Source organism: Protopterus annectens, chromosome 2.part1 (genome assembly GCF_019279795.1).
Source record: "Protopterus annectens isolate FY-2018-M chromosome 2.part1, PAN1.0, whole genome shotgun sequence".
NCBI lineage: Eukaryota > Metazoa > Chordata > Ceratodontiformes > Protopteridae > Protopterus > Protopterus annectens.
Window position 1 is genome coordinate 552,271,792 of NC_056729.1, and position 20,146 is coordinate 552,291,937.

Consider the following 20,146-nt stretch of genomic DNA (forward strand, 5'->3'; position numbering starts at 1 on the left):
GAGCAGTAGGGAATAGGGAACGACACATGTGTAGAAGTGCATTTTTCCCAACAAGTAAATGGATGCCTGCTGTGTAAGTGAAGTGATGAGGCATGTGTTCGGGTAACTATGCAGCATGGGTATACATATAAATGAGGCAGAACACCAATAGTGTAGTGGTTAGAGCATCCGCCTAACGAAAAGGCATTCACGGTTCAAGGTCGACAATAGCACATATCATTTTCCTAGTGGAATTAATGTTGCTCTGCTGTAAAGCCAACATTTAAACATGTAAAGGTGAACTTGTGTATCACATGGGACTATTAACCAGTTCCTTTCAATCAAAGTGGTATTGTCATAATGTATAAGGCACAAATAAGCATAAATAAGCAGCAGTAAACATATGTAACGCACAGTAAGCATAGGCGAGTGCACCTGCGTGGGTGTAAGCAGCTCCCAGCATAGGAAATGTATGTTTGTATGTACAGATATAATATATATATATATATATATATATATATATATCTATATATATATATATATATATATATATATATATATATATATATATATATATATATATACACACACACACACACACACACACACACACACACACACACTGTGTGTATAGATATATATCTACATTCATGAGAAATATATGTATATATATATATATATATATATATATATATATATATATATATATAAAGAATGGACGTTGTAACAGTAAAGCATACACAAGGGATGTGAAGGAAATCAAGAGCAATGTTGGTATTATAAAGTTCTTTCAGCGTATGTCATAAAAAGCTGCCCTGGAGTGAGCAGAGCACTGCTACTCACACCACAGGCAGGGTATTACCAGTGGGAGTAACATCGTTGAAATGCTAGGTCTACTTTACACACAGGTGGAATGTAGTCCTATGCTGGGACCTTCAAAAATTGGAAAGTGCAAATGGCCGTATCCAATAACACCAGGAAAGGCACATATGTGCAAATATACATGGCGGGAGACCCTGTGAATACACGAGGCGGGACAGAATGTGTGTAGGGCCCTAAAAGCTCTGGAGAGGGAAATTTGTAAAGGTGTGTCATGGCTGCGATAGCAAGTGGATAATGGATGTTGCGCGTGTAAATTTAACATGGGTGGGGTGGAGGAACTATGAGTATGCAATTATGGATCCAGGCCTTCCAGGGTTGGATGGGCCGGTTCTAATGGACCGCCCCGTGGAGGTCAGCTAGGTCGTAATAGGTATATATGCATACTCACATGCACACAACAATATATGTTGACGTACAAATTCTGTAACACGTGTATTCCATTTGTTGACATAAATAATAAGAATGTGCCCATACAAACATCGACAGTACATGGAATAATAGGCTGTGCAGAAGAGGGACGGGTAGAATCACACTATCACATTCCAGTTACCGTTGGTAATCCCTACATGAACATATAGCGACATCTGTCCGCTGTATAACGTGCTACATACTAATTACAAGATGACTGGAGTGTGTCGGTGTTATAATGAATAAGGCACTAGTATGCTGGTGAAGCTTATAAACATCATTACGCATGTGTAAGTGCGTATGAGCGGGGAATGCATTGACATACTGATGTATATATATATATATATATATATATATATATATATATATATATATATATATATATATATATATATATATATATATATATATATATGTATGTGTGTGTGTGTGACAGCAAGATATGAATATACATGTATGAATACATATGCAGATATGTCTGTATATATTAATGTAAATAGATATATGTATATGTTACAGTAAATATACACATGTATATACCTAGGTTATGTTACAGCAGTTATGGGTAACATGTTTAGACCGGGCATATGTTGGTGGGAGGTCCACTCAACAAACGACTACTTATCACCCACCCCAGCTAGGCCACTGAGACATACAGACACACAATAAAGGTAAATACAACACTGGTTCCCAGACCACTGGCAGGAAACTACCAGTGGGAGAGAGCTACATGGTCTACACTTTAAACATGGACAGCGACGTCCCTTGCGGGACACCAAAAATTTGGTACCTTCAACCAATGGGGGAACACCATTACGACCAGGATGTAGCTGTACACGGAACAGTAGGTTGTGCAAGCCTGATAACACATGGGTTGACGCAATGTATGACATGTTTCCTGACACGGGGAGAGTGGGCAGTGTGTAGGGGTGTGTTCATATCCCACCTGCATCCACCTGCGCCCACAATATGGATGATTGCTGTAGAGTAGTGGCAGGTGGGTGAACTATGGGTATGTGATTATGGGGCTAGGCGTGCAGGTGTTGGCTAGCAGACATGTATTAGGACCGCCCAGTGGGTGTAAGTAATATTCCGATGTGGGTATAGCAGATGCCCATACCTCCCAAACTATAAGAGCACATCTACTGGACATTCCGTAAACCATTGGGGGAGTACATAGGGACCATATCATTGAACTGTCCCCGATTACCAGGGACGTCCGTGATTACAAATCAGAATCTTAACACAGTCTCAACTAATCCTCAACTATCCTAGAACTAGTAATATTAGGAGGAAAGGTGGCAGAATACACATAATGAATAATGACAACATGTAAGAGTCATAAACTGCATGCACCTCAGACAATGTGTATGAATGTATATGTGCTCTGTGTCCGTCAATGTGTCAGGTTAATAGCACCAACCTTCTAAATGTGTCCCTGAGGTCGTTATGCAGTGTCCCTGATTCAGTGTTTATTCTTCCCCATTCATATAAGAGGTCTGATAGTGAGAGAAAGCGCATGTTCCGCCGACTTCCTTAGAAGATTGATAGAATACAAGGTTTGGGGTTACCACCTGTCCACCTTTGCGAGAGATACTCCCCTGTGGGCAGTTGTGTCCTGCATAATAACTGTAATTAAGGCAAATGTCCTGTGATTTAGGGCAAAGACTACCTATATTGTCTGTAGTAGTAGCATAAAACAATTATGTTCCTCTGAAACATCTAAATGTTATAGGTAACAGTATAATCAACTATAATGCTACAAGAGTAACCTTTTATTTTGGTGAAACAGTGAAGTACATCCCTGTCTACTGACTGTGGGTAGTCTGACATCTGTACATACAGGTCCTATAGGGTTGCCACCTTTCCAAATGGCCAGAGTGGGACATATTCTGTAGAAATGTCAGACATTCCAGGACTAAACATACCTACAGCCATGCATAGTACAGGATTACACTTATTTGCACAAATAAAAGCTTAATCTAGTTGTATTTGAATAGCTTATGCTACTTCACATAACATATAGAAGTGTCATATATAAAATAACTGTTGTATGCAATTATTAATGAAATGTAGAATATAATGATGTCCTATAATCTGGACATGTGCTATGTCTTGATTATTTTCACACTGTCCCTCGCAAAGTGGGACAGGTGGTAATCCTAAAGTCCTACCTTGGCCAGTTGAGAAGGTGCAAACCTATTATAGGTATGCGGTAGTATGACCCGTCCGACGAATGTGGCTACCACAACCCAACTACTCGTTTGTAATGTAGGGTCTCGGTTCCCATGTATCAGCCAGATGGGAGCAGAGTGTATGCGGAACACACAAATATAATTAATTTACTGGACAGGACCCTGATTCCGTACAGTCAAACACCATGCCGTCGCCTAATGAGCAGCCATTCCCGATACTGTAGTCATGTAGTCCGATGTGATAGGCATTACAAGGTGGGAGCAGATTGTAAGAGGAACACACAATTATGAATGATTCACCAGACAGGCCGCTGATTCTGTACATTTGAACACCATGCGGTCACCTAATGGACAGCCATTCCCGATATTGTAGTCAGGAGTGGCCGTGGGTCAACTGGTGCCCTAGGCAGAGGGTACAATGGCACCCCCCACCACGCCACCCAGTGCCCCCATCCTGGTCTACCTACACCAAATAAATACTGGTAAAGTGCACCCACTAAAGCGGTGCCCTAGGCGGCCGCTTAGTTGGCCTATGCCTAAGGCCATCTATGACTGTAGTCATGTAGTCCGATGTGATAAACATCACAAGGTATGCCTAAGAGGAACACACGAATATGAATGATTCTCTGGACAGGCCGCTGATTCCGTACAGATGAACGCCATGCCATTGTCTAATAGGCAGCCATTTCTGATACTGTATTCATGTATTCCGATGTAATAGGCATCACAAGGTGGGAGCACATTGTATGAGGTACACACATATATGATTGTGTCCCTGGACAGGCCGCAGATTCCGTACAGCCGAACGCGATGTCGTTGCCAATCCCAATACTGAAGTCATGTAGTACAATGTAATAGGCATCACAAGGTAATATTGTGGTCTTTGCTCACACCCAGGGGTGTAAATGACAGATGCAAGCACCAATGCCAGTGCATTAACAAGTGCAGGAATGAGCGGGTGTAAGCATGTTTGGCTACCAGTATGTGAGTATTGCATTGGTTAAGCAATGTAGAGGCTAATCGAGTGTAAGAGGCTGTAACCAGAGGGTATCATACAGCGCGGTCATTCAACAGTATAGGAATGTATCCCATCATGTAGAAGTACATGTGAGTGTGTCCAGCATATAAGTACATACATATATAGAGATGTATCAGGGACATGCCATGTGGCAACAAAGCATTACAAACAAATGAAACACGAAACACCAGCGACGCCTATATTATGTAGTGGTGTTGCTCTATGTGATCACTAGACTCCCTCAGACAGACAATAGTTGTACATTGGCCGTATACATCACTCTGTGCATGTAATGTAAATTAACACAACAGTACCTGTCCAATCATTATGTGTGAACAGTATTCCTGCAATGTGCTGTGTGCAACATCATCATCATGATGAAGGTAAATGGGGTAACCATAGAGGGACCGGTAGTGTTGTGTACAATGGGGTCATCCTCCTCATGTGTGCCTGAACCATGTAGGAGTGATGTGCATACCAGGACCGTGCACCTGAGGGACAGTGGTGAGGATAACATTAGTATGTTATGATGCATATTACAAGGGTTTCATGTGTCCAGTGGGCACATGTGTGTAATTGACAGCTATGTATATGGCAGATGGTGTCCTAGGAGCCAAAGGGCCTTATGCGTCCATAGGTGAGGCTCAGATGTTGAAGAAGGAGTGTAGGTATGGCCGTGGAGGATAGGTAGGAGCACAGAAATGACAGCATACAGGGTTGGTATATGACACATGTGTGGGGGGGTACACCCTGGATGGGGATGGGTATTCGGCATTCAAAAGCCCGTGGGAACAGTGGGACAGAGGTCTCCAGCCATGAGCAACTGCCACTGCACCTACACAGCTGCAAAGGAGGCAGTGCTGTGGGCTGTCCAGGAGAGGCAGAATCACCCTGTAAATGTGACACTCTGCCCTTGAACTGGCGTATCTGATTCATAACCCCTTAGGGAGCCACCTACGAAACATGTCCGGGACCACATGACAGCCGATATGTATCTGTCTGGTCCCGCTCCCAAGTGGGACATGTTCCATCCTCAGTGGTGGTACCACCAGAAGGTGGTGCAGAGCCAACAGAGGTTGATGTTAATGGCTGGGCCCCAGATGTGCTAGGGCTTGGTGCCATGGTCAGCTGAAGTGGGACAGGAGGATCTGCTGGGACCAACCAACCCATTCGGCCTATGGTGTTGCATTTTAAACCCACATATGGCTTAGTGATAGACAACAGCATACAGGATTACCTATGACAGGTATGCATAGATATCACCAGCAACCCAACAGATTGCATACATTTGCAGAGGGGGCACAACACATGCATATATACCGCATGGCAACTGTATAATGTGTAGTAGACATGTGACCGCAGCTATGAACAGTTGCCTATCATTGGCTTGTCACTGAGAATCCCACACAGTGTCAGTCATACCACTGTCTCATGTGACACATGTCCAGTCAGGGATGCGATGGCAGTAACACATCCCTATCATCATATACTGTCTGCAATCCCCACACCATGCTTCTGCTGTGCACAGAAGTGTGTTCAGTGTGTAACACAGGAAACAAATGGTTGTACACACTGACCTGTTCACAGATGGTCCTAGAGATGAGGTACCCTCATGAACAGAGTACTGTCATGTCTGTATTTTAACATGCAGAATAGCAATTACTACACACATGTTAAACAGGCAGTAGTCTCAATGCAGCATAGCTACACTTACATGCAGTAGTTGTGTGGCACATCACCCTCCTGTCATTAGGCTATTTCCCACTGTTGAAAATGATTGAGGTACATCCAGATATCATCTGTGATGCCATGTCAGAACACCACATCCAGGTACCACTCACAGCAACTGTCATGGCCAGATAATAACATGTTTCCTTAGGTAGTGTACTGGGTTTATCATGTGGATGGCTATGGGAACACCATCACAGTTGTACCACATGCAATCAGCTAGAGAAGGACTGCAATAGGTGCAGAGGCCATCACCTGACCATTTCCATCTGTTATAATACACATGCTGCTGCTGTGCAGGTGTACACCTTCACATCCACCAGAAAGTGTGTGTGCAGGACAGGCAATGTACACCAGGGAAGGGCTTGGAGACTTCACCATAATCTGCCACATGCTGAATAGTACAGGATCAAACCCCTGACTACTCATTACTATTACATGTGCATGACGTTACTACATGTGCCACAGTGGCAGCATGTTGCAGTGCTGTAAGAACATGTGTGTAGGTGAGTGAGTGCTATCTGCAACAGATATAGTAGACATACATTAGGTGTGGTACACATGTCAGTCCACATGAATGGATGCCATTGTCACCATAGGTTCATAGGTTCATACTAGGCTATCTGCCCAAGGGCATTTATAAGCCTAGCCCATAGTTATGTGGCTTTCGCCACCCCTTTAGTTTGAAGAAAACTATGCCTATTATTTTGCTGTGCCTCTGTCAAGCAGTGACACTGAAGTAATCCCTGGGGTATATCTGCGATCTCCCATCCATTGGTCAAGATTCCTCTTGAACAAGGCCAGCGAGGTGCTCTGCCTCACATGTACCAGGATTTTGTTCCACAGCATAGGGAGTCTCTGGGTGACGAATCTGTCCCTCCAGCACGTTCTATTAATAACCGTGTCAAGGTTTAAGTCTCCCGCCCTTGTGGTTCTGAGGGATCTAGATTTGTTGAGGTGAAGCATATTCATCAAATCTGGGTTTGACATGGCCTTATATGTCAGGCACAGGTCTCCTCTGAGCAAGCGGTATGCGACTGAATAGAGCTGGAGTTCTTTCAGTCGGGCAGCATAAGACATATTTTTGAGACCCTTTATCCTTTTGGTGAGGAACTTTTGGGGCCTTTCCAGCTGCTGCAGGTGTCGGGTCAGATACATTCCGAATGGGGCATTGTACTCAATCATAGGTCTAATGAGTGATGAGTACAGGGGGACGATGACCTCCCTAGATCTAGATGTGAATCCCTTCATGATCAGGTGGGCAATGTAGAAGGTTTTCCTAACTACTTTGGCAACATGAGTGTCAAACGAAAGGTTACTGTCAACCTGGGTCCCCAGATCCCTGATGACTTCTTCTGTGCTCAGTGGATTGCCACCTATATGGTAGCTAGGGGTAACCTTGTTTTTCCTGAAGGGTATGACTATGCATTTCTTGGTGTTTAACTTTAGGCCATGGCTCTGGCACCAGTTATCCGTTTCTGTGAGGCCCTTCTGAAGGATATCTGTGTCAGATGTGTTTTCGACTATGGCGCCCAGTTTGCAGTCATCTGCCAACTTTGTCAGCCATAACCCTCCTGTGTTTGCTTGTACTTCAGAAAAGTAGATGCTGAACAAGAGTGGTCCCAGGACTGAGCCCTGTGGGACACCACTTGTGACAGGCTTTGAGTCTGACATGGCGCCAGCAACTCTGGCCCTGTGGGTTCTGTCACTTAGCCAGTTTGCAACCCATCTTGTGATGTATGGGTTTACATTCAAGCTGTTGAGTTTTTCGATGATACCTGAGTGGGGTATTGTATTGAAGGCCTTTGCCAGGTCGAGGTAGGCTGTATGAACTGCCTTACCCTCATCAATGGCCTTGGTGACTGTTTCGAAAAAGTCAACCAAGTTTAAAAGGCATGATCTGCCTTTGACAAAGCCAAACTGGGTTGGATCCAAAGTCTGCAAGTTCCCTATGTCTTTATTTATGAGTTCCATTATGATTCTCTCCATGGCTTTGCAGATAAGGCTTGTCAAGCTAATGGGACGGTAATTCCCAGGGTCGGTGGAGGCACCGCCTTGTGAAGTGGGACCACAGTCGCCGTGGCGCCACTCCTTGGCGTATCCTGAGGTGAGGCTAAGATTAAACAGCTGTCCTAACTGCGGGTTTAATTCCTCATTGAGTTTGGAGCACACAGCCGGGGACACCATCCGGTCCCATGGATGCTGTGTTTTGCCTTGGAGAGCAGTTCTCACCTGGGCGTTGGAGATGTTTGGGGGCTACAATCCTCTGGTATAGATATCTCTCCTTTTGGGGGGGAGGGGGGGGAGAAGTTTGCACTGAACCTGTCAGCCAGTATGTTGGCAATGTGTGTAGGTCCGGTAATCTTCACATCAATTTGAACTAATTCTGAGCATATCTGGGAGTTTCCTCCTAGGTTTCTAACATAGCTAAAGAAGGCCTTATGATTGTCTTTTGAGTCCTTGGCGATTTTTCTCTCAAAATTTGCCTTGGATGATTTTATGAGAGCTCTTAGTTTTTTACTTATAATGATCAAAGGTGTCTTACCTTTCAAGGATTTTGCTCTATCTTGTAGTAGCTTCCTCCTTTTGTTGTAGAGCTTGTTTATGGCTGGGGTCCACCAGACTGGACGCTTGCCTTTGGTACAAAGAGTCTTAGTTTTGTTTGGGATTGCCTGATCCATGCAGTCCTGTAGGTGCTGGTAGAAGGCATTTGTAAGTGATTCAGCGGTTTGAGTAATGTTTACCACTGGCTCAGGGGCCTTAAAGGAGATCACACTAGTTTTTAGAAGTGTGAAGTCGGCTTTGAGAAGTTTTTCACTGTGGTCTTTTTTATTTCAGGTGGGGGCAGGATGAGGACCTCCAGCGAGATTAGTTTATGATCTGATCTCACCAGTGAGGGGTATACTTCCGGTGTTGAACATTGTGATCCCATGTTCGTGATGATGAGATCAAGTATGTTTTCTCCTCTTGTGGGGATGGTGACTAGTTGTTCCATGGCATTTGAGTTTATGAACTCCAGGAACCTTTGGGCTAGAGTGTTTGGGCTTGAGTAGTGTTCCCAGTCTATATTAGGGTAGTTAAAGTCACCTAGTATGATGGTGTTTGGAGATACATTTAACCCCTCCAGTGTTTTCAGGAAGGCCATGTGAGGTTCCTGAGTTTGAGAGGGTGGCCTGTAACATGCTACAAATTGCAGAGCAGCCTTGCCTATGGTTAATTGCACCTGGATGGTCTCTGATGCATCGTCCGTTGCCACCAACCTTGAGGTGTGTGTGTCCTTTATGAATATGGACACCCCCCTCCTTTCTTGGTGTTGTCCGGATTTTGGGGCCGGAATGCATGATATGAGGTGAAACCTGATAGTGCTGGGGTGCTCTCAGGAGCCTTGAACCAGGTTTCTGTCACAGCACAGACATCGATGTTCTCCATACTGAGAAGGGCCTTGAGTGCGTGCATCTTGAGATTGAGACTTCTGGCATTGAGCAGCATTACCCTTAGTTTTTTCCTTTTGTGTTCTAGGGTGGTAGGTTTAGAATTTGAGCCTTGCCTAAAAAGGCACTATGGGGTGGCAAGAGCTTTTGCCAATATCCGGAAGCCCAGGGTGACAGGTGCAAGCCATCCCATGAAGCAGCGTGGCTTGTCCAGCATGTCATCCCAGGCAGACAGACATTGATCCCCTTTGAATGACACCAGAATTTAAGCCAATTATTAAAGCTGATCATCTTATCACTGTATTGTGGCATCATTCTAGGTGAAGGTAGGATACTGCTCAAGGTCAGGGTCATACCTGCCTGGGCTACATAATCAGAGAGCTCCTCGATGTCTCTTTTCATGTAGTCCAAGGAGGTACATCTCAGGTCGTTGACACCAGCGTGGACAATGACTGAGTCATACTTGTACCTGCTGTTGAGAGACCTGAGTGCTTGCATTATGTGGCGGATTCTAGCGCCCGACAGGCAGCTTACTGTGACCTTCTCCTTACTCAGTCTGGTGAGCGGGACGTCAGTGTGCCTGACTGTGGAGTCACCAATGACGAGTGTGTCTGACATTGTGTTTGGCCTTAAGGGCTGTGACTGTTTGACACTCTGACTGTGTGGTCTATGTGTTGCATGTGTTGGGTCCTGAGGTGGTAGTTGTTTGGGTGTCTGCTTTGGTGGCCTCTGCTGTTTTGGTAGATTTTTGATCAGAGCCTCTGAGTATGTCTTTGTGTGATTATGTGTATGATTTGAAGTTGTGATGGTACTATGTGTGACTGGGTATGTAGTGTGTGTGGTTACCTTCTCCTCCTGTCTGGTCTTGCCAGTCCTATGTTGAGAGAGCTCAGCCTCCAGTTTGGCCATATAGTTGCATCTCTCGCATGTATTTGTGTTTTGTGGGAGAAGGAGAGGATTGTCTGTGTACATGAGGCAATTGTAACATTGCCTCAATATTCCCAGGTTCACCAGTTGAGCAGGAGAGGACACTAGCAGCTGATCCCTCGACATGCTAGAAGTAATAGATAAAAAAACTTACAAAAGACTCCGGGGGATGTGGGTTCTAGGCTGATGGGGTACTATCTATAATAATAGTGCTTTATCAAGGTGCAAGTACTATAGGAGCAAGTGCTAGGCTTTACAGATAGAGAATAGTCTACTTGGGAATCAAGTAGAGATGAAGTTTTTAGTTATAGGATACGCTGGTTAGATCGGCAGTACAGTTCGAGGAAGGTAGTTTTAAGGGAAATTTGAAGAGTGGAATTTAGGTAGCCCGAATAGTTTAACCTTGTTTAACCGCCGCTGCTCTTGTGTGCAGCAGTGGCAACTCCGCGCTAAATCGCGCTAATGCGTGCTTTATAGCAGGGGGCTGGAAAAAACAGGAAATGACCCAAAATGGCCAACGAATTACTAGTTGCTGTCTCTAACCACTCCTCTGAGGACAAACAAGCAGCTCAGTACTCCCCACTCCCACTGGTGAGTAAAGAAACTACCTCTGGCCACACAAGAAAATGGAGGAAACAGGAACCAAATACAAAGCCCAGGGATCAGCAAAATCTGATCTCTGGAACAACTAGCTAGGAAAGTCTAGGAAAGGAGAAGTATTTTTTGTTTTTTTTTTTAGTTTTTTTGCAAACAGACAGAAAAAATACAGTAAATGCTTTGGTATTCGACTAAATTGCTATCAAAGGCTGGTACACTTGAGTGTATTAGCCTGTTTGTTACTTTTAAGCAAAACTTTAGCCAACAAGTGCAACCACAACCACAATCTAATGGACATGCATTGACACCTTTGCCAGGGCAGCAAATACACAATGTAACTACTTAATTTGCCACACCACAGTAATGCACAGGACCACATGCACCACAGGGGATATCTGGAGGTTCAATGGGCTAGGCCATGTGAAAGTACTTGACAACTGTTGGTATGCCAACACGATTTATACTGGGAATGACTGTGGTTGGGAGCATCACAACCCACATGCAGACACAGGGTGCCAGTACTGTCATGCAGGTATGCATTGCTCCATGAGTGTGTAGTGTTTGGCTGTGCAAGATGGCTGTACAAGGCTGGATGAGGGGTAATCCTTGCCATTGTGTCACCCGACAATGGTGTGCAGTGCAGGGTGTAGTGACTGGAATGTCACACACAGATGGGTACTGCAATATCTGGCCGGACATCCTGGTTGCCAATGTGTAGGGCCATAGCTTTGCAATGCATGCCATGTCTGTGTTTGACAGTCCTTCACATGGACATTGCCTGGGATGTGCATGTCCCACAATACTGTACAGTGACATGTACAGGTGTACCTGGTTTGGCAGACACATATAGTGTACACAGCCTGTTACACCCCGATATGCCAATACTGGCCTGGTGTGGTGAAATCTGCTTACAGTGAGCAGGTCAGCCCTGCACCTGCATGTATAGAATGGACAGGTATTCCATGATGTCAGTGGCATAGGTCCATAAAGGGCACATGTGTAGAGCATTGTCTGGCCTTAGTGGATCACATATGATGGTACCACATATGTTGCAGCCATTCAGTGTGGAACATAGTGAAGGTGCAATGTCCGCATATTTGTGCCTATTGTACCGCAGTACAGGGTGCCATGTCCTCTGCAGGCCACTGCAGTCACACCATGCCTACTATCTGTCCTCAATGTGCATGTTACTAGTAACATAGTGGGATATCCTAGGCAAGGTTGTATGTGCATGGCACATGGGTGCGGAACATATACCGGGTATTAGTAGGGCTGCATACTTAGTTCACCAGCCCTTTTACCAGATGTATGGGTATGGCTTGCCAACACAGTGCCGTGGCTGACTGACAGCAGTACTCCTCGTGAGGTGGCCAATGTGCCATAAGACAGATACTATATAGGAAAACTACAAAACCCACTCCCAAACATGTCCAATGGTAAGACAATCATGGCCACCTCTACACAGGCTCTGACAGACAAACACACACTAGCCATGTCCTGTATACAAACCCCTACCGTATCACAATGCAGCAACATGCGTTTAGGGCACGTGCTACAGTGAATACTACAAAGCACTGTACTTGTCTCATGCAGACACACACACACACACACACACACACACACACACACACACACACACACACTTGGCATGTCTGGGATTAGAACACCAACCTAACTACATTTCTACACTACAGCATTATGCAGTTACAGAACATGCTACCGAGATTACTGGGACACAGCACTTCCAGAGGTGTATTTGTAGATGGGTGACATCATCGGCCTTGCTAACGGTGGGTATGAGAAATGTATGGAGTGTGAGTGGTATAAAGGTAATACTCAGTCCCCAGGCAAATGGAGAGACACACACACACGGCAAGTGTGGGACTAGAATACCAACCTAACTACTTTATTACACTACAGCATTACGCAGTTACAGAACGCGCTACCAAGATTACTGGAACACAGCACTCCCAGAGGTGTATTTGCAGATGGTTGACATCATCGGCCTTGTTAACTGGGTATAAGAAATGTATGGAGTGTGAGCAGTATAAAGGTATTACTCAGTCCTCAGGCAAACTGGGAGACACACACACACACACACAGCAAGTGTGGGACTAGAACACCGACCTAACTACTTTATTACACTACAGCATTACGCAGTTACAGAACGCACTACCGAGATTACTGGAACACAGCACTCCCAGAGGTGTATTTGTAGATGGTTGACATCATCGGCCTTGCTAACTGGGTATAAGAAATGCATGGAGTGCGAGCAGTATAAAGGTATTACTCAGTCCTCAGGCAAACGGGGAGACACACACACACACACACACACACACACACACACACACACACACACACACATGGCAAGTGTGGGACTAGAACACCGACCTAACTACTTTATTACACTACAGCATTACGCAGATACAGAACGCGCTACCAAGATTACTGGGACACAGCACTCCTAGAGGTGTATTTGTAGATGGGTGACATAATCGGCCTTGCTAACGGTGGGTATAAGAAATGTATGGAGTGTGAGCAGTATAAAGGTATTACTCATTCCTCAGGCAAACGGGGAGACACACACACACACACATACATGGCAAGTGTGGGAGTAGAACACCGGCCTAACTACTTTATTACACTACAGCATTACGCAGTTACAGAACGCTCTATCGAGATTACTGGGACACAGCCCTCCCAGAGGTGTATTTGTAGGTGGGTGACATCATCGGCCTTTCTAACAGTGGGTATAAGAAATGTATGGAGTGTGGCCAGTCTAAATGCAGTTTAGAGTCCACCAGCAAATGGGGACAGACATACAGACACACCCAAGTGTCAGGTACGGAACACCTGCCTATTTACAGATTACTATTACAATACTACATATATAAGAATCGCGCCACACAGACTACACATGTCAAGGCTGTCATTATGACCATCTGGGAATGCGGACATCAACAGGGATGCTGGCAGTTAAGATGTACATACCTGTGAACCTGTGTGTTTAAAGTATGAATCCATCCTGACCTGGAGTATGCCCATCTGTGGAATGGACAACTACTACCACTATACAGGGTTACAATGGCCATGCCCATACACTGAGGTACATAACCAACACAAGGTGTCACTGGGCATGCTCACACAGTAGCACAGGGCTATTCGGAATGCACTATTTGTCCATCTACACAAGGATATACTGGGCATGCTCATACACTTAGTAGCACAGGGATGTTCAGAATGCACTATGTGTCCATCTCCACAAGGATATACAGGGCATGCTCATACACTTAGTAGCACAGGGGGCATGCTCACACACTTAGTAGCACAGGGCTGGTCGGAATGCACTACTATGTGTCCATCTACACAAGGATATACTGGGCATGCTCATACACCTAGTAGCACAGGGCTGACTGGGATGCACTCTGATGCTAAACACAGAGGGCCACAGTGGCCATGCTATTACAGGTAGACATAAAGAACACATTGTAATGGGCTCTGATGTTAGTAGTTGTCATTGTTAGTGGGAACGCTGCTCTACATATATTTGACACCGGTCTTTTACAAACCAGCTGTCATTCTGGGATGATATGGCTGACAGTAGGCAGGCCTTTGTCACATATCACATGCATCCATGATACAAGGGAGTGTGGATATTACCCAAGTCGCATCCACCCACACAGTGCCATTCGAAGGCAAATGTCCTAAACACAGGTTAACTCTCATACACCTACAGGACAACTGCATTGTTTTCTTATCCTAACCAGTGCTAGATGTGCAGCGTCCATATTCACAGCTGGCCACTGTAGATCCAACAATGGGGAGTACTGACATCTGTGCAGTGAGGAACACCTGGCTGATGTCTCTGTAGTGCACAATAGCACTACCACCATATACCTCAGAACCTAGCACTACCACCATATACCTCAGAACCAGACATGTGGGCCATAACACAGGTACAGACCACTCCAGGTGGTGTACGCACATACATAAAGGTCACGCACATGTACTGACCGGTCCCCCCATGAAAGGCATCACAGATGAGCCATGGACACAGTGGCACATGCTACATTCTAGGATGTAAACTGCAGACACCACCATGCCCTCGGACCACCACCACGCAACCATACATGTTGTATGACAGAAGAGTACACCACCATGTGACCCTTGACCTGTGTACTGTACTAAGCTCTACATCAACTGTAGACAGTACATATATACTGACACAGTTGCATCATGTGTTATGCAATGCAATGATACCACTGTCTGTGACCAGGTCAGCTGTACACATACCAAGGTCCCACAGTACTGTCCACCATTAGCAGATGTCTGTTGCTGTACAGCAGTACACACCCTCATGTATGGATATGACATACATGTACCTGCCCTGGATATGTACATGCCACATACACAACATACCTGTAAATAGCATAGCTGTTGTAGTCCTTTGTGCAAACAGGTGGCTACAGCCATTACACACATGCACATGGAATGTAGGTCCATGGCTGCTGAATGCTAACAGTACATAAGGTGTGATATCAATGCTGACAGAGGTAACATTCCCCTCTGTACTGGTCACCCATTATATCATACAACAGTCCATGTGGCATGTATGTTATTACACATATCCATCAATTGTAATGCCTACAAATATGACCAAATGTCAGGATTGTAGGACTTACACACCTGTACATGTAGTGTTGTGCATTCAGATAACATGCGTTTGCAGTTGCTGATGTATGCAGGTGGCGTGTATCCTAGTAAATCATGCAGCTGCAATGCAGCCTCAACATTGCCAACTGTATATGGTGATATGCTGAATGTACAGAAAGATGTACCACAGGTATGGACAGATGTGTTGAAATAACTAAGTGGCGGGGCATCTTTGCAGATGGATGTTTGCTGTGGACAGCTCACAGGTGTGTCACAAGTGGTTCTACAATACCCTGTGTAACCGGTAAGCAATGGTTTCATTAATTGAAGGACATAACACACAACTTAGATAGCGGTCAGGGTGACAGTGAGGGTAAATCACTTGACACCTGTTAATAGATATGACGTCCCTAGTGCATATATCAGCACTGTTGGCACAGGAAGCGTCAGTACAGTTTGTAACACGTAGAATACTGCTGTATGTCTGACATACATAACATGAGCTAGGCAGGTCTGAGATTCACAGTACTGGCATGTGTGGTTGCATGTGTGTCCATATTTGTCACATATTGTGGGGAATACATCTCAATTGTTACTCACTCTCCTGTACACTAGTGTACACATCTGTACAGACTGCAATGTAGAAAGCAGGACATAGGCAGGGGTGTGTATCTCACGCATGTGATGTATCTGTATGTGCATGACATAGGTGTATTAATTACTGAATGCCACAGTGTGTGCATGTAGGGCTGACTGGTCCCTGGGGTGAGGATGTATGTTACCATACTGAACTGATAGGACCCCTCCCACCATCCAGGCGATGCATTCAACTATCCATGTTGATGTCCCCAATCTTAGACCGTGCTGACTTCCTGTACATGTGTATTCTCTGTGGCATGTCATGTAGGTGCACAGTACTGTAATGATGATTTGCACATAGGCAGGGGTCCTCATCCCACCAGTAGCAACTGTGTGCGAGTGTGTGTTACTGTGTCGGTGAAGCCGTGTGTGTGTGTGTGTGTGTGTGTGTGTGTGTGTGTGTGTGTGTGTGTGTGTGTGTGTGTGTGTGTGTGTGTGTGTGTTACAGTGTCACTGAATACATGTGTGTCAATACCTGAGTGTGTGTGTGCAGTTGTGTGTTGGCATCCTGTCATGGGAACATGTGTTACTGATTCCCATTGAGGCATCACACTTCCCACTGGCCTCTACCATTGTAATCAGCTAGACCACTCTCTTACCTTACCACTCCATATAACTGTACCTGTGATGTCACCCTTTATAGATGTCTTGTCTGTTTCCACAGTAGGTTAATACACAGCCATCATGCTCTTGGAATGGTAGACATGTTTGTAATGTGGGACATTCTCACTGGTATGTGGCAGCTACAAGGTGCATGGTGGTATATTCATACATACCTGTAAGTAGTCCACAATGACATATGGGACACTTAACTGCAAACACTGACATCCACCAGCACATGTAATTAGACCTGAAGAAGGGCAGCAAAACATCATGAGCAATATGCATTTACTGTTGTTACACAAGACACATACTGTTAATAGTATTGTACACCTGTACTACATGGTATATCTGCTGACTGTCAACAGTCCTCAGCATTTGTAAACTACACATATCATCCTAGTCTGTTCACCCTAAGCATCAGACCATATGAGCATGTCCCTGCACCGATGGTGTGGATGTCAGGGATGCGGTACAGGCATCATCATATGCACAGGGTGTTAATGTTTGCCAGAGGCCTAGGCTGCACTGTTGTTACACAACACACATACTGTTAACAGTATTGTACACCTGTACTACATGGTATATCTGCTGACTGTCAACAGTCCTCAACATTTGTAAACTACACATATCATCCTAGTCTGTTCACCCTGTGCATCAGACCATATGAGCATGTCCTTGCACCGATGGTGTGGATGTCAGGGATGCGGCACAGGCATCATCATATGCACAGGGTGTTAATGTTTGCCAGAGGCCTAGGCTGCACCATTGGATGACATCATGTGTGTGGGTTTGGGCCTTTGATCTAATTGGGTGTGTGTAGATGTTATGCATGTGTGTGTTGTGGTGCCCTACATATGTGTCCAGTGTGCGTGTGTATGTCTGCACACAGTTCTCCCATGTGTCTGGCCTACACAGGGGTATTATTGACAGCTGCAGACTGTACAGACAAGGTTTTACAGTTCACGGTGTCCGGCCACAGACATGTGACCTGTGCCTGCCAGGGGTTGCATGGGCACTACCAGACAGAGGTGCAGATTGGGTACTGTCTGATGTCACTAGTCCACTGGAACCGTGTCCCTGTTGGGACCATCCCAGACATGTGCACGTGGCCTGCTGTGTCATGGTGTGGACAGCACAGCACCAGATGCACTGCTGCTGCTGCTACCTCCATCATGGGAGCAGGCATGTGAGGTAGCTCATATACGTAGGCCTGACACAGGTGATGTAGCAGGCCTACGTCCACGTGCCCGATGCCTCACTCCTACCAGATGTTCCAACACAGACAGTTCACACTCGCGGATTTTCATGCCACGGTCAAGGACTCCAACCATGTCACCCAACCGTCTATCCAAAGCATCAGCAATCTGCTGTTGAGCATTTACCATTGCCTGGATGCTGTTGTTTAAAGAATGGACAGCAGCCCTCTGTAGCCTCTGATCTTCTCTGTTGCACCATTCAGCATGTGCATGGGCCTGCATTACAGCCTGAAACATGCGTCTGGTGACATCAGCTGCTGTGCTCTGTTGTGCAGGAGCATGTTGGCCAGAGGTCCTCCTATGAGCAGCACTGGCCACGTGCCTGTGTGGGGCACCACCAGTAGTTTGGCTGACACCATGGTGTGCAGGCACACCTTCCATAGCCCCCACACTTTCCTGTTCCAAGCTACCATGCGCCAACTGTCCTTCCTCTATGGCCACTGGTGATGGGGTATGTGCAGGTATGGGATCTGTGTGCGGGGATGAGGTGGATATAGATGGAATGGCAACCAATGGCACAGTTTCAGCCCCTGACAACTCTGCCTGTGACCCAATCATATGTTTATCATCACTGCTAGAGTCTGTGGGGACACTAACATCTGATGTACCGCAGGAGGGCAATGCACCTACATCACCTGTGAGGGCAGACAAGAACTGTACATTACAATCTATACAATAGACACTCCCCCCCCCACACACACACACACACATGTGATATAACAGAAGGCATGCAACATGCATGTGATACGGCAGACAGCATGCAGCACAGACAATAATAGTGGTAGTTATCATACATCCCTAGGTTGCACACAACAGTATGCATGTGTGATAGCAGACGGCATGCAAATTACACAATCATAGTAGTGGTTAGCATATATCCCTGTGTTACACCATGTGGACCAGCACAGGTTAACAGTACACCTGCCTGATGTGTGGCATATGACCTTGATAATCACATGGAGTATGACATATGATCTGCTGACATATGCAATGACATGCATACATGTTTAACGCAATGGTGTCCTGTCGAATATACAGTGGGGCAATGGTGTACAAATTCAGTGTTGTCTGTCTACCCTACAGATATACTGCAAATTTAGCTGATGTGCATGGCCATTGCAGGGAATCATGAGGCATCTCTAGTGCTATACATTGTGAGTTACAGACAGGGTTCATAGCCATGACTGTGTACAGATACAAAACATATATACTGTGGAATGTGACCCATGTCAATGAGGTGTATACACACTAAACCATGATGTGGAAGTTGTGACACAGGTCACTGATGGGCATACGGATGACACCCCTGCACATCTGCAACCATATTGCTGCAGCCTGGTAATTATGGGCAGACACGGCGAACACATCAGTACACCATGTCCTACATGACATCTATGTACTACACACACACACACACACACACACACACACACACACACACACACACACACACACACACACACATGAGGAGCTAGTATGGCATTTATGTCCATCACCAACAATGGGAATGTACTGTATCTGTGGATTGATGTGGATACTGTACAGGTGACTGCTGTCATGTTGCAAGACCCTCAAGATGTTCAACACATCTTATGTGGTGTGTTGATGTTATGCCTACACAAGATGTGCACAGGCCTGTAGGATGTCTAGTGTTCCACATCTACATTATGACCATTATACAAAGGCCATGGCCAAGCCATGTGTAGCCATTGTACGACAGGGTGTACACACAAGCACAACACATCTACTGTGTGAGTTGCTCCATGTTTCTGGCCATCCTCCATGGCCATGTGTGTACATGTGTTGTCCAAATTATTGTGATGGGCATCT